Raw genomic sequence first — 14,788 nt, forward strand, 5'->3', positions numbered from 1 at the left:
ACCAACCTGCTCCCAAATCATGACACAGAAACTTCTCATTATTTATGAATGTTCAGCCTTATCTTTGCTCTTATTTTAATCTGTTTCTGTTTACATTTTTCCTCAGGACATTTTACCTTTCTTTCTATATATCTTCTTTCTTGCTGTCTCTATATCTCTCTGGCTGGTGACTGCCTGGATTCTGGCCCCACAAATGTCCCTCCTCCTCGTTCTTTTTTCTCTTCTCCTTTTCTCATTCTTTTTGAGTCTAGATTTCTTCTGCTATTTATTCTTCCTTCCCTACAGCCCCACCTATCCCTCTCCTGACTAGCTATTGGCCATTTAGCTTTTTATTATCTCAATCAGGTACTTTAAGTACCCTAGATGAAACAGCAACACATCTTTACATTTACATAATTAAACAAATGAAGCATAAAGAAATGTAACACATCTTTACATTATTAATAAAGGCAGTACAAACAAATGTAACACATATTTATACACTTATAGTAATATTGAATAGCATAAACAAAAGTTAAAGTAATACTCAACAACAGATAACAGCACTACAATCTAGAGATGTAGAGAGACTAAGTAACAAAGAGGGTTCATAAGGTTGGGATCTCCCAAGGAAAGGGAAATAGAGGAGATTTTGTGAGTGGCCTGGGGCAGGTAGGGATGGGAGCATGAACATCAGGTTGGTGGGGAGGGGAGAGTACTGAAAGAGACTACTGGAAATGGGGTGCATTTCAGGGTCTGGTAAAAAGGGAATCTCCCAGAAATCTACAAGGATGACTACAGGTAAGACTCCTAGTGATAGTGGATATGTAGCCTGAACTGTTCATCTCCTGTGAACAGATTAGTACCTAGCCCAATTGTTATCAGAGAATATTCATCCAGCAATGGATGGAAACAGATGCAGACCCACAGCCAAACATTTGGCAGAACTCGGGGTATCCTGCAGAAAAGGGAAGAAAGGATTGCAGGAAACAGATGGATCAAGGACACCACAGTAAAACTCACAGAATCAACTAACCTGGACTTATAGGGGCCCACAGAGACTGAACAGACAACTAGGGAGCCAGTATGGGACTAACCTAGGCTCTGTGAATATATGTTTAAGTTGTGTAGCTTGTTCCTCTTGTAGGACTCCTAACAGTGGGAAAAGGAAATGTCTCCAACTCTTTTTACTGGCTGTTATGGAACTACTTTTCTTACTAGGTTCCCTTGACTAGCCTTAATATATGGATGGGGACGTGCTTATTCTTACTGCAACTAACATGCCATGTTTTTATTTTTTTTTATACTCTTGAGAAACCTGCCCTTTCCTGAAAAGAAACAGAGGGGGAGTAGATTGAGTGGTGGGAACAGAGGGGGTAGCAGATGAACTGGAAGGAGAAGAAAAAGGGGAATCAGGTTGTAAAAGAAACAAATTTATCTTTTTAAAGGTAAGATAAACAAAACCTTAAGTCTCCAAATGTTAAAAGAAGATGCTGATATTAAAAGCTAAAGGCACTAAGAATGTATTCAATGAAATTAAAACAGACATTTCTTGAGGATTATAGAAAGAAATGAATATTCAAATACAAGAGGCATTTATAATTCCAAATAGCTATGACCAGAGAAGAACCCCTCTATATCAGAGCCTGCTCAAGATTTCAGAAATATAAAGGACAAAATATTAACTGCTGTAGAGCAAAAACAAAACAAAAAAACCCAAAACAAAACAAACACACAAAACAAAACAAAATACTGAGATATTAAGGCAGAAACATGCTAAACATACTAAACACTAATAAAAAGTCATATAGGTCTTCTTATAACAATTATCAGTGATTTCAATACCACATTCTCATCATTAGACTATAAAAAAAAACTACCCTGACAAAAGCAACATGAGAAATGAAAGGTTTATATTGGGGAGCCTTTCCAGTGTACAGCCTATCAGAGCAGTGAAGTCATGGCTTTAGACAGCTATTGATTGTGCATCTACAATCAAGAAGTAGAGAGAGATGAATGTTGCTATTCAGGTCTCCTTTTCCTTTTTAATTTGTCAAGGGCCCCCAGGCCATGAAATAGTGCCTTGCATGTTTAGGGTGAATTTTCTTAACTGTTTTATGCCACAAAAAAAAATCCCTGACAGACACACCAAGAAAATAACCTAATCTAGATAATCCGTATAAAGGACGCCAATAGGCTCCTTTTCTTCATTATAGGTTCTATTGACATCCACATAAAACATCACATCATAAAACTAAAATTAACAAAGAAATATCAGAACTAGACTAGACCATATATAGCTTGGGCTTCAGAGACCGCTGCAGACTAATGTATTAAATACACATACACATTCTTCTTGGCACCCCATGGGATCTCTTCGAAAATATACCATGTGTGTTTGGGTTTTTTTTTTTTTTTTTGCAAATTAAGTCTTAACAAACACAAAATAATAAACACAGCTCATTTCATGAAATGCAGTAGGAATGAAAATATAAATCAATAACAAGAAAAGCACAGAAAGTATACGAACATACAGATACTGAACAATATACATACTTTACCAGATTTAAAAGTTAGCATAGAAGTGAGATTTCTTACAGCGTTTTCTCCCCCTTTCCTTAGACAACTATTTCATGTATAAGCGTATTTGGCCTGCACCTATATCTGTGCAACACACACATGCCTGCTGCCTGCAGAAGTCAGAAGAGAGTATCATATCCCACTGGGACCAGAGTTACAGATTGTTGTGAACCAACCTGTGGATCTATAAATCTAACTCTGTAAGGAGTACGGTTTTTCCGCCTACTGCCGCTCAGTCTTGTCTGGCCGCCATGCCAGCCCCGATTATCACATTGAGACTTGATGTAATTCTGTTGGCCCATTACTAGTTTCTTATCAGCTAGCTCTGTCTTAAATATTAACCCATTTCTATGTATTTCCAGGTGGTCTTACCGAGAGCAGAGGAATGGTGGTTCTGTTCTCTCCAGAATCTCCATCTTGACTCCTCCCCACTACTTCCTATTTCCTCCTTGTCTCCTAGTCCCTCCTATCTTCCTTTCCTATTGGCCAACAGTGCTTTATTCATTAACCAGCATGAAAAACATTTACAGAATGACATCTCCCATCAAAACTCAGGTCTTCTGTAGGAGCAGCCAGTTTCCTTAATAGATAAGCTTTCTCTTCAGCCTCCCTTTTCTATATTGTTCATCCTCCTGTATTAACATCCCAGATTCCATGACTTCCTCCTACTGGTTCATTGGTTCTTTTAATAGCCATCCAGTAGTGTTTTGAGTGAGATATCTCCTATATTCTCTGGTATTTGACTACTGGTCCCCAGCTGGTGATTGTTGGCAATGTCTTGGTATGATAGTACTTGCTAAAAAGGAAGTATATCATCAAGGGCATGTTTTGAGAGATGAAAGACTCATACCATGTCAAGTTCACTCTCTCAATCTCCTAATTGAGGTTTGAGATGTGAGCTCTCAGTTCCTATCCCTGGTACCACACTTGGTACTTGCTGCCATACTTTCCCACCTTGATGGACACTTAGCCCTCTGAAACTATAAAGCAAATAAGTCCCCCATTCCACAAGTTGCCTTGGTAATGGTTTTTTATTGCAACAATTAAACAGTAACTAGTAAACACTCCTTTACATTTTTTATGTCATCTGTATTCTATTGCACTTTTTATTTTTCCAATGAAGATCTCTTTTTCCTCTCATGCTTTTTATAGTCTTATGGCCTACCCACATAACAACAAATACATATAAAAATTTATAAAAATTAAATATCAAATCCACACATAAGAGAAAACCTATAATAATTCTCTCTTTCCAAATCTAGCATAAGAATCTCCAGTTCTATCACTTTTCTCCAAATACCACATTTTCATTTATCTTTTCAGTTTAATAAAATTTCATTGTTTATATATATACTACATTTTATCTATTCAATTCATAATGGAAATGAATGGCTCAATTTTTAGCTATTATGAATATTGTAGCAATAAACATGGATGTGCAAACATGTCAGTAGTAAGATTTAAGGTCCTTTGAGTATTTGTCCAGGAATATTATAGCTAGGTCTTATAATAATTCCATTTTCATGGATTTATGTAGTGTGGCACTAGGGTACATTCCATCAGAGATACAAGTAGGAATACAAGAAATCAAATTATCCCTACTTGCAGATAATAAACAACATGCTGGGAAATAAATAAAAGAAATAAAATACAACTCCTAATAATAGTTTAAAAATAAAAGGGGCTGGGAAATGGTTCACTGAATAAAACAATTGCCAAACACATGTGTGGTTAAGAGTTCAGATATCTAGTACCCAAATAAATAGAGAGTAAATATGGCTGCCCACCTATACTCCAGAGTGATGGAGCCTGGGGATCCCCAGAGACAGCCTGGCTAGCTACACAAGTCACCCAAAATCAACTTGTGGTTTTTATATGCACGTGCGTGAGCACACACACACACACACACACACACACACACACACATCCACACATGTAAATTTATTAATAAGTACACCTACATCACACACAGTAAGGTTGGAGGACCATAAGTAGGAAGGGGGAAGTAAGGCAGACTCTCTAACATGGTGTTTTCCTCTTCCCAGAAGAGCCTGCAGGGAGAAATAACAAGAAGGCACATGGATGGGTATCTAGACAGGACCAATGTTGGAAAGAAAAAGACCAAGGGGCCCTAGAAAACATCCATGTTAGCATCTGTTTAAGTGACTCCCTGTCTCAAGCTTCTTTTTGTTTGAATGTATAAGTTTTAAATTTTGTTTTCTATGAGGCTTGGTCTTTTCTGGCCATCCAGTCATTTGTTCATGCCAAGAAATGAACTTGGAAGTTACCTAGACAACATTGGTCATTCTCATTATACACTTACACACAAAATAAGTCAATAAAAGCATATGTATGAAAGTGCTATAGTAAGACTCATTTCTTCATATTCTGAAAAAATGAATAAAATATAAAAGTTTTAGAAAATAATTTTGATTACTGAGTTAAATGCTACAAAAACACACTATTCAACCAGTTATTTATATTGTTAAATTTACTATGTATAAAAGTTATTGTAGTTGAACAACTTTATCAAAGTGAAAACTTGACATTTCTTTTATAAATATTACCATTTTTAGAGCAGTCATCCTTGTATGTATAAACTACTGTATTTACCTTTGCTAGATTATCTGAACTAAACTTAGTCACTGTGACTTAATTTGAGAAAGCTATTTTGTGCTGACATTAGAATTGCCAAGCTAGTTCTCAAAAGGTGTATATTACCTGGATTCCTATTTCCTGTCCATTTTACCCCACACCAAGTTCTTCATGCCTAGCAGCAATATGTTGGTATGCAAACCCAATGTTTTCAAGGACTTCAAAAACCAACAGGAAATCCAGATAAGTGAGCAAAAGGTATTTGAGTTATGATATGTGCTAGTATGCAGATAAAAACAGTCAGTTGTAAAATTAGACAAGATATCTATTTACCTCAGATTGTAGGAAAAGATTGGGTTTCCTGGAGATAGATAACTTTACAAATGAAATTAGTGAGATAGATTGGGGATAAACAAAAAAGGGAGTGATGAAGTTTTCAAATATTCCAAGGAGAAAGCACTTGCCAAATCACTAAGGCAATGGCACAGGAAAATAATTATATAATAGAAAAGTGCCTTGATGCTCTTGAATTATACAAGCCACTGATATGAACCTTAGCCATATAGTGACTTCAAGGGAATTATATGACCTTCCAAAGCAATTCAAATATGTAAATGTTATAGGACCCAACATGTAAACCATGACAGACAAAGCAATTGTTTAAGGCCATTGGGCTTACATTCATGAATCCAACCATGTCTGTGTTCTGAATCTCTGAACTCAATCACAAGCAGATAAAAGTATTTGAAAACAACTTGCATCTATAGTATAAGGAAATTATTTTTTTGACCTTATTGTCCCTTATTATAATGGCTTACATAATAATAACATCGTAGGGAGCCGTGAGCAGGCACCAAGAGGAAAGTCTTTTATTACTATGATGGTGATGTTGGAAACTACTATTATGGAGAAGACCCCCCAATGAAGCCTCACCGAAACTTCATGACTCACAATTTGCTGCTCAACTATGGTCTCTACCAAAATATGGAAATCTATCGTCCTCACAAAGCCAATGCTGAGGAGGTGACCAAGTACCACAGTGTGACTACATTAAATTTTTGCGTTCCATTTGCCCAGATATCATGTCTGAGTACAGAAAGCAGGTGCACAGATTCAACGTTGGTGAGGACTCTCCAGTATTTGATGGCTTGTTTGAATTCTGTCAGCTGTTTTCTAGTGGCTCTGTGGCAAGTGCTGTGAAACTTAATAAGCAACAGACAGACATCGCTAGGAACTGGGCTGGGGGTCTGCATCATGCGAAGAAGACTGAAGCATCTGGTTTCTGTTACATCAATGATAACTTAGTTTTGGCCATCCTGGAACTCCTAAAGTGTCACCAGACAGAGCTGTATATTGACATTGATATTCATCATGGCAATAGTGTGGAAGAGGCCTTCTATGCCTCAGACCGGGTCATGACCTTGTCTTTTCATAAATATGTAGATTACTTCCCAGAAACTGGGGACCTGCGGGATATCGGGGCTGGCAAATGCAAGTACTATGCTGTTAACTACCCTCTCCGAGATGGGATTGATGATGAGTCCTATGAAGACATTTTCAAGCCAGTCATGTCCAAAGTAATGGAGGTGTTCCAGCCTAGTGCAATAGTCTTACAGTGTGGGTAAGATTCCCTGTCTGGAGACCAGTTAGGTTGCTTCAATCTGACCGTCAAAGGGCATGCCAAATATGTGGAGTTTATTAAGAATTTAAACTTGCCTATGTTGATGCTGGGAAGAGGTGGATATCCATCCATAATGTTGCTCAGTGCTGAACTTATGAGACAGCTGTGGCCCCAGACACAGAGATCCTTAACGAGCTACTGTACAATAACTACTTTGAATACTTTGGCCCAGACATCAAGCTTCATATCTGCCCTTCCAATATGACAAACCAGAACACTAACGAATACCTGGAGAAAGTCAAGCAGAGGCTCTTTAAGAACTTGAGAATGCTGTCCCATGTACCTGATATCCATATTCAGTCAATCCCTGAGGATGCCATCCCTGAGGAGAGTGGTGATGAGGACAAAGACGACCCTGACAAACACACCTCCATCTGCTCTTCTGACAAATGAATTGCCTGTGAGGAAGAATTCTCTGATTCAGATGAGGAAGGAGAAGGTGGTCGCAAGAAATTCTAATTTCAAAAAAGCCAAAAGATTCAAAACAAAGGATGAAAAAGAAAAAGATGCAGAAGAGAAAAAAATAAGTCACCGAACAAGAAAAGACTGAGAAGGAGAAACCAGAAGCCAAAGGGGTCAAATAATAGGTAAAGCTAGCCTGAGCAAGGTCTTTGGCTTTGGCCTCTCCCAAAGTTCCCTACTTATTCCCAATATCAGATATTATATTTTCTATTCCTCTGTATATTTATATAAAATATATTAAATATAATATCCCCCAGGGACTAGAGAGGAACCAGGGACCAGAGCCCAGTGCAGTGGTGCTGGGGGAACTCTTCCCAAAGCCACCTTGTCCACCCTGCTCAGGTCTTAGTTTTGAACCATGTAGGATGGAAGGAAAACAGCCAGAAGACAAAATCCTGAACTGCCAAGTGCCTGCTTTAGGAGCTCTGTTAAGATGCACTTCTTAAGCTTATTGAAGAGGTGACTGGATCTTCTGGGACCCCTTATTTTCAGGCTTAGATAATATCAGCCACTTTTAGATTGGTTCTATTTATACCTTTCCACTGGACTCAGGCAAGCAGAAAAACTCCAATTGCAGTCTTCTGCAGGTAGAAGTGCTAGCCTAGCTTCCTTTTTGAGATACTCAAAAACAGCACATTTTTAAATAATAGTAATAATAATAATAGCAGCAACATTGTGGTCAGTCTTTGTTTTCTTTTAATTGATTCTTATGTAAATTAAAAACAATTTTATTTTACATACCAATCCCAGTTTCCTTTCTCTCCCATCCTCAACATTCCCCCTCAACATCCCACATTCCACTCCCAACCACTTCCCAGGGAGGACGGGGCCTCCAATGGGGGATCATTAAAGTCTATCACATCATTTGGGGCAGGACCAAAGCCCTTCCTCTGTATCTAGGCTGAGAGAGTATCCCTTCATAGGGAATGGTCTGTCAAAGCCCATTTGTATACTAGGGATAAATACTGGTTCCACCGCCCCATAGACTGCCCAAGAACTCCACCTGACATCCATGTTCAGGGGGCCTGGTTTGGTTTTATACTGGTTTCCCAGCTATCAGCCTGGGGTGCTCCCCCTTGTTCAGGTCAGCTGATTCTGTGGGTTTCTCCAGCCTGGTCTGGACCACTTTGCTCATCACTCCTCCCTCTATGCAACTGAATTCCAGTAGTTTAGCTCTTTTGAGTCTCTGTTTCTGTTTCCATCAGCTACGGGATAAAGGCTTTATGATGGTATTTAAGGTAGTCACCAAACTCATTAGAGGGGAAAGACATTGAAGATAGCCTCTCCACCATTGCTTAGATTCTCAGTTGGGTTCATCTTTGTGGATTTCTGGAGAGTCTCCTAGTGCCAGGTTTCTAGTTAAGCCCAAAATATCTCCCTCTATTAACGAATCTCTTTCCTTGTTCTCTTCTGTTCTTCTCCCATCTCGACCTTCCTGATCTGTCATGTTCTCCCCTTCATTCTCTCCTCTTCTTTACCCTTCCTCCTTTCCCCTCCCCTATGCTCCCAAATTACTCATGAGATTTTTCCCCTTTCCCATTCTAAAGGGTCCATGTATGTCTCTCTTATGATCATTCTTGTTCCCTAGCCATCTCTGGGGTTGTGGATTGAAGGCTAGTTGCCCATTATGCTGTGTCTAATATCCACTTAAGAGTGAGTACATACCATGCTTTTCTTTCTGTGTCTGAGTTAATTTACTCAGGATGGTTTCTTCTACTTCCATCTGTTTGCCTGAAAATTTCAAGACAACCCTGTACAATAAAGGAACTAGAGACATCATCATCTCTGACTTCCAGCTCTACTATAGAGCTGTAGTAATAAAAACAGCTTGGTGTTGGAACAAAAACAGGGAAGTAGACCAATGGAACTGAATTGATAACCCTGATATTAATCCATACACCTATGAACTCCTGATTTTTGACAAATAAGCTAAAAATTATACAATGGAAAAAAGAAGGCATATTCAACAAATGGTGTTGGCATAACTGGATGCTGACATATAGAAGACTTAAAGATAGATCTGTGTCAATCTCCATGCACAAAACTTAAGTCCAAATGGATCAAAGACCTCAACATAAATTCAGCCACACTGAACCTGTTAGAAGAGAAAGTGGAAAGTACCCTTGAACTTATTGGTACAAGAGACATCTTCCTGAACATAACACCAGTAGCACAGACACTGAGGTCAACTGTTAATTAATGGGACCTCTTAAAACCGAGAAGCTTCTGTAAGGCAAAAGACACAGTCAACAAGACAAAAATGGCAGCCCACAGGATGGGAAAAGATCTTCACCAAACCCACATTAGATGGAGGGCTGATCTTCAAAATATACAAAGAACTCAAGAAGTTAGTCACCAAAACACCAAATAAACCATTTTTAAAATGGGGTACACATCTAAATAGGGAATACTCAATAAATGAATCTCAAATTGCTGAAAGGCACTTAAGAAATTGCTCAACATCCTCAGTCATCAGGGAAATGCAAATCAAACAACTCTAAGATACCATCTTGCACCTGTCAGAATTGCTAAAATAAAAAATACCAACAACAGTTTATGCTCTAGAGGATGCAAATGGAAACACTCCTCCATTGCTGGTTGGAATGCAAACTTGTAGAGTCACTTTGGAGATCAGTGTGGCAGTTTCTCAGGAAAATGGGAATCAGTCTGTCTCAAGATCCAGCCAGAAATTCCACTCCTAGGCATTCATACTGCAAAGACATCTGTTCCACTATGTTCATACCAGCATTCCTTGTAATAGCCAGAATCTGGAACCTACCTAGATAGCCCTCAACCAAAGAATGGATAAAAAAAAAAAAAATGTGTTACATTTAAGGAATGGAGTACCACTCTGGGGGGGTATGACTTCTTGAAATTCGCAGTATTATTAAGAAATCTAGAGATGTAGTTCAACATCCTGGGAGCTGATCACAGAAGTCTCAAATTTACGAGAAAATTCTAGGGTTGCCCATCCTTAAAATGCAGAACAACATTTGTAATATCAATTCCAGGCATCCTGTGCTGTATTCAAACACTATTTCTCGTTCTTTCCCTAGTACAAAATAAGCAGTGGTTTCTGGCCCCCACAATCTCTGAGGACCCAGGGTCTGGGTCACCCTTTGTCATTCAGTTATGAGGCTGCAACAGACCTCACTGAGACACTGATGGCCTCCTGACAGTGGGTCCCACCGTGTTGCCAGAGGGACCAGAGCACACAGAATCTCAAACACCCCTAGCCTTTCCCAATCGTGTTGCCCCTTCAACAGTCCTTGTCATGGACGATGACAGTGGGCACCAGACTAGCTAGCACTGTTGAGCCTAAGCAAGAGTAGAGAAAGCTTGGCTGTTTGCCCTGCTACTGCATGCACAACAGCCACTGAGGCAGCTCGGGTCTGGCCCGTGCAGCAAGGCAGCTCGGGTCTGGCCCGTGCAGCCCCGAGGACAGCCATTCGGAGCGCCCCTCTGGAACTTTGCTTGATTCCTGAGGCCAACTGCCACTCGAGTTCTGTGTGCTACGCCCTCCGGACGTGTCCACGGTTCTCCGGAAGGAAAGCCTCTCTCAGAGGATACTGCTTCACTGCTGTTTGCCGCGAGTCACCATCGGCAAGTACATTCGCTGCCCCTTTCGAGGGGTGACATCCCATTTCCCTTTTTTCTTGTCAACTACCTCGCTGGCTAAATGGCCAAACGCGAGGAGACGACGGGCCAGCGAACCGCAGCCCGGACGTTACCCCCTGAAGGTAGACAACAGCTTCCCCAGCCTGGGACACCCTTCAGTGTCCCCCTACCCCAACGGTGGAAGCAGTGGCCTCCCTGGCCTGCGACCCCATTCAGGGTCCCCGAATGGGACGATGACACCCCACCCCAGTGTGGCAAGCACTTGACCAGCACCGAAGACCCATGGGATTTCGCATCTCCAAGGGTGATTAAACTGACTCGGCGCAAGTTCAGGTGCCAAAAGCCTTATAAGGACAAAACATTCAAAGTCCCCGAATCTGGTACTGAAGAGAGACAGCAGAGTCTTAGAGCTTTGACAGAGATTTCATCTAGTAAGAAGACCCTGAACCCCATGGAGGAGCTGGAAGAGATCAGGAAAGGAAAACTTCCAGTCCTTCCGGAGGTTCCTGAGTGCAGGAGTAACCCACTGAGCAGGGAGCACAGACCATCTGACATGCGGCCTGACACCAGAAAAAGAGCGGCCTCAACTGTTGCGCCCTTGCCTGGGAAGGTGCAAAGAAGCCTCGATATGTCTACTGTGTTTGAACAACCTATGGACTTTGACCAGTTGGGCACCAGAGTCCCTGCAACATCTTCAAGACACTGTGCTGAAGACTCCAGTGAAAAGTTCAACGCAGATGACACAGTGCCTGCGCCATCTTCTGCTGACTCTTCCACTGACCAACGTGGACCGGTAATCTCCCCACATATTCGAGGGCCCCTGCAACCTTCCCCACCCGCCCAAGGAGCTCTGGGATCTTCCACTTCTTCCCAAGATGCTCAGGGACTATCCCTCTCTACCCAGGAGGTTCTGGGAGGATCCCAATTTGATCCAGGGGCTATGGGACATTCCACATCTGCCCAGCCATCCCAGAGACCTCCCACCTTTCCTGAAAGGAAAATCAAACATGTCTCTTTTTCTAGAAGGGGTTTCAGAAATCCATCCTCTAGCCTAGGGGTCACTGATCCTCCAAAGGGTTTTAGACGATCCCCTTCTGACCAAGGGGCCCTCCCACAGGCCCCATCAGAGAAAGAGGGTTCCAAACCTTCTTCTCCAAAACGGGGGCTCAGTGATTCCTCGTTATCCCAAAATCGTTTGAGCCCCACCACCTTTCCCCAGAGGAGTTTAACACCTTTAACAGCTGCCGAAGGTAGCTGGAATACTATTCCCTCTCATGAAGACAACCAAGAATGTACCCCATCTCCCCCAAAGGGCCCTAAGCAATGCACTTCTGCTGAAGTGACCTTGAGTCCTGTCTCCTCTGACCAAGGGAAAATCATAACTTCTCCATTAAACCAAGAGGGCTTTACATGTCCTCCACCATCAACAAATGGGCTCAGCTCTTCTCTTACAGCCCAAAGGGGACTAAGCCCAACCCCTATACCCCAAGTGAACCTCACACCGCTCCTACCTGCCCAGGGAGAAATAAAACTATCTACATCTATACCAGAGACAGGAGGACCTTTCTCATGTCTGGAAGGGGCCCCAGAGAGTTCCATGTATCCACAAGAGGGGCTAGGAACTCCCAAGACTGCCCAAGGGACTCTTGGGCCTTCTCGACATACACAGAGGGCTCTAGCACATTTGCCATCTTCCCCAAGGGCTCTGAGTTCTTCCGTACCTGTCAAGGGGATTCGAGGATTGTCCACATCTACAGCAGAGGGTCAAAGACATATTCTCTCTCACAAAGGGAGATTCAAACCTAATCCGGCTCTGAAAAGGGACCCTGGAACTTCCCACTGTAGAAAAAGGAGATGGAGAGATCCCCCCTCTAAACAAAGGGACTTCACAGTATCTCTCTCAGACCAAGAGGGTTTCAAATATTACCTGCCAGCCAAAAAGGCCCTCCTGACTCGTCATCTGGCCCCAAATAGGCACACATATTCCAAGACTCTCCGTGTGAGCCATGTAAGTTCCACATCTGCGCAGGGTGTGGAGATGATGCAGGCTTCTCTGAATCCTCAGGGGTCTCTAGAACTTTCCACATATGTAGGAGAGTCTCTTGGAATTTCTACATATACCCCATGGATACCAGAACATTCCTCATCTGTCCAGCACTCTCTGGATTCTACCTTATCTGATAAAGCAACTGCAGGACAGAAGACATCTCCACAAGGTATTTTATCCACATCTCCATCCTTGGAAATGGCTCTAGGATGTGACACATCTACAGAAGATATTCCAGGACATAGTCCATCAGATCACAGAGTTCTGGATCCAGCCCTAGGTGATCTGGGGGCTACGGGATATGACACATGTACACAAGAGTCTGTAGTCAGGTTCACATCTAGAAAAGGGGATTCCTGCACAGGTCCTCCCTGCATTTCCCAGGAGGCTGTGGGAAATTCCCCAGCTCCTCAAGAGTTTCAGCTATCTGCCACAATTACACAAGAGGCTACAGAACCTTTCCCACCTGCACAAAGGAATGTTAGTCTTTCCACATGCCCACAAGTGTCTCCAGAACATCCAACAAATACCCCAAAGGCTTTAGATTCTGCCTTATCTACCCAAGGAACCTTCGACCCTGTTTTGTCTGTCCAGCTGGCTCTGGAACCTGACAACTTTATACAAAAGCCTGCATCGCCTTCATTCCCTGAACCAAGTGTTCCTGTAACTTCTACATATACAGGAGGGGTTCTAGTAAATTCCTTACTTCCTGAGGCTCTTAGATCTCCAATAGTTACCCATGATGCTCTAGGAGAGACCACACCTACACAGGAAGTTCTAGTTCCTTCTCCTCATTCTGAAGCCACAGTCAAGAAATACACAAGTGCACTAGACACATTAGCACCTTCGCCATCTGAGAAAGAGACCCCAAGATCTACCACATCTGAACAAGGGACTTTGCCATCCTCCCTTTCTTCACAAGAGGGTTTCATGAGAATCCCTTCTAAGGAAGAAAATAGTAGACATTTTCCCTCTGCCCAAGTGGACCCTGGCAATCTCATTTCTACCAAAAAGAGGTTGAGAGATGATCCTTCTGACCAAGGGGAATTCAGGCCTTCCTCGTCAGAAGAAGACAGTTTCAAGCTCCCTTCTGCTAAAAGGGAACGTGTATCTTCTCCTGCTCGCCCCAAAACATCAATAACTACAAGTATTCCTCAGGTGAGTCCCACAACTTCTATATCTGTCCAAAATGAATGGGAGAGTTCCACGTCTGACCACAAGACTATGAGACCTTCCTACTCTATCCAAGGGCCTCTAGGACATTCCAGTTCTTTTCAAGGGGCTCGAGGACCTTCTCTGTCTGTCCCAAAGGGTCTACGATATTCACCATCTGACCCAGGGCTTCAGAGACATTCTCTGTCTCTGTCTCTGTCAAAGACTCGAGGAAGTTCTCACTCCCAAGGGGCTTTGTCATTTTCCAAAACTAACCAAGGAGCCTTGAAACCTTCCCTATCTGCCCGAGGGTCTGAGGGAAAATCCACCTGTATACAAAGATCTCTAGGAATTGTGCCATTAGCACAAGAGGAACTGACATCTCCCATGTCTTCTAAAACACCTAAAGATACTTCTGCCTTGTGCGTTCTTGCTGTAGAATGCTTACCATCTCCTCCAGAGTCATCAGAACCATCAACATCTAAGCAGTGCTATCTCAGAACTTCACGGCCTGTCCAAGTACCTCTAGGGCATTCACCATATTCCAGGGGCACCATGAGTTCTTTCCTGTCATCCCAGGTAGCAACAGTACTTTTACCATCTGCCCAGGGGAATCATGAAAGTTTTGCATCTTCACTATGTTATTCACGACATTTGACGAACCTCCGAGGAGA

General features: G+C 42.1%; 1 pseudogene; it reads left to right on the forward strand.

The window, feature by feature from the left end:
• The first annotated feature begins 770 nt into the window (after nucleotides 1-770).
• On the forward strand, nucleotides 771-7,437 carry LOC127217891 (histone deacetylase 1-like; annotated as a pseudogene).
• The last annotated feature ends 7,351 nt before the right edge of the window (nucleotides 7,438-14,788 follow it).

This window comes from Phodopus roborovskii, unplaced genomic scaffold (genome assembly GCF_943737965.1).
Source record: "Phodopus roborovskii unplaced genomic scaffold, PHOROB, whole genome shotgun sequence".
In the NCBI taxonomy this organism is placed as follows: Eukaryota; Metazoa; Chordata; class Mammalia; order Rodentia; family Cricetidae; genus Phodopus; species Phodopus roborovskii.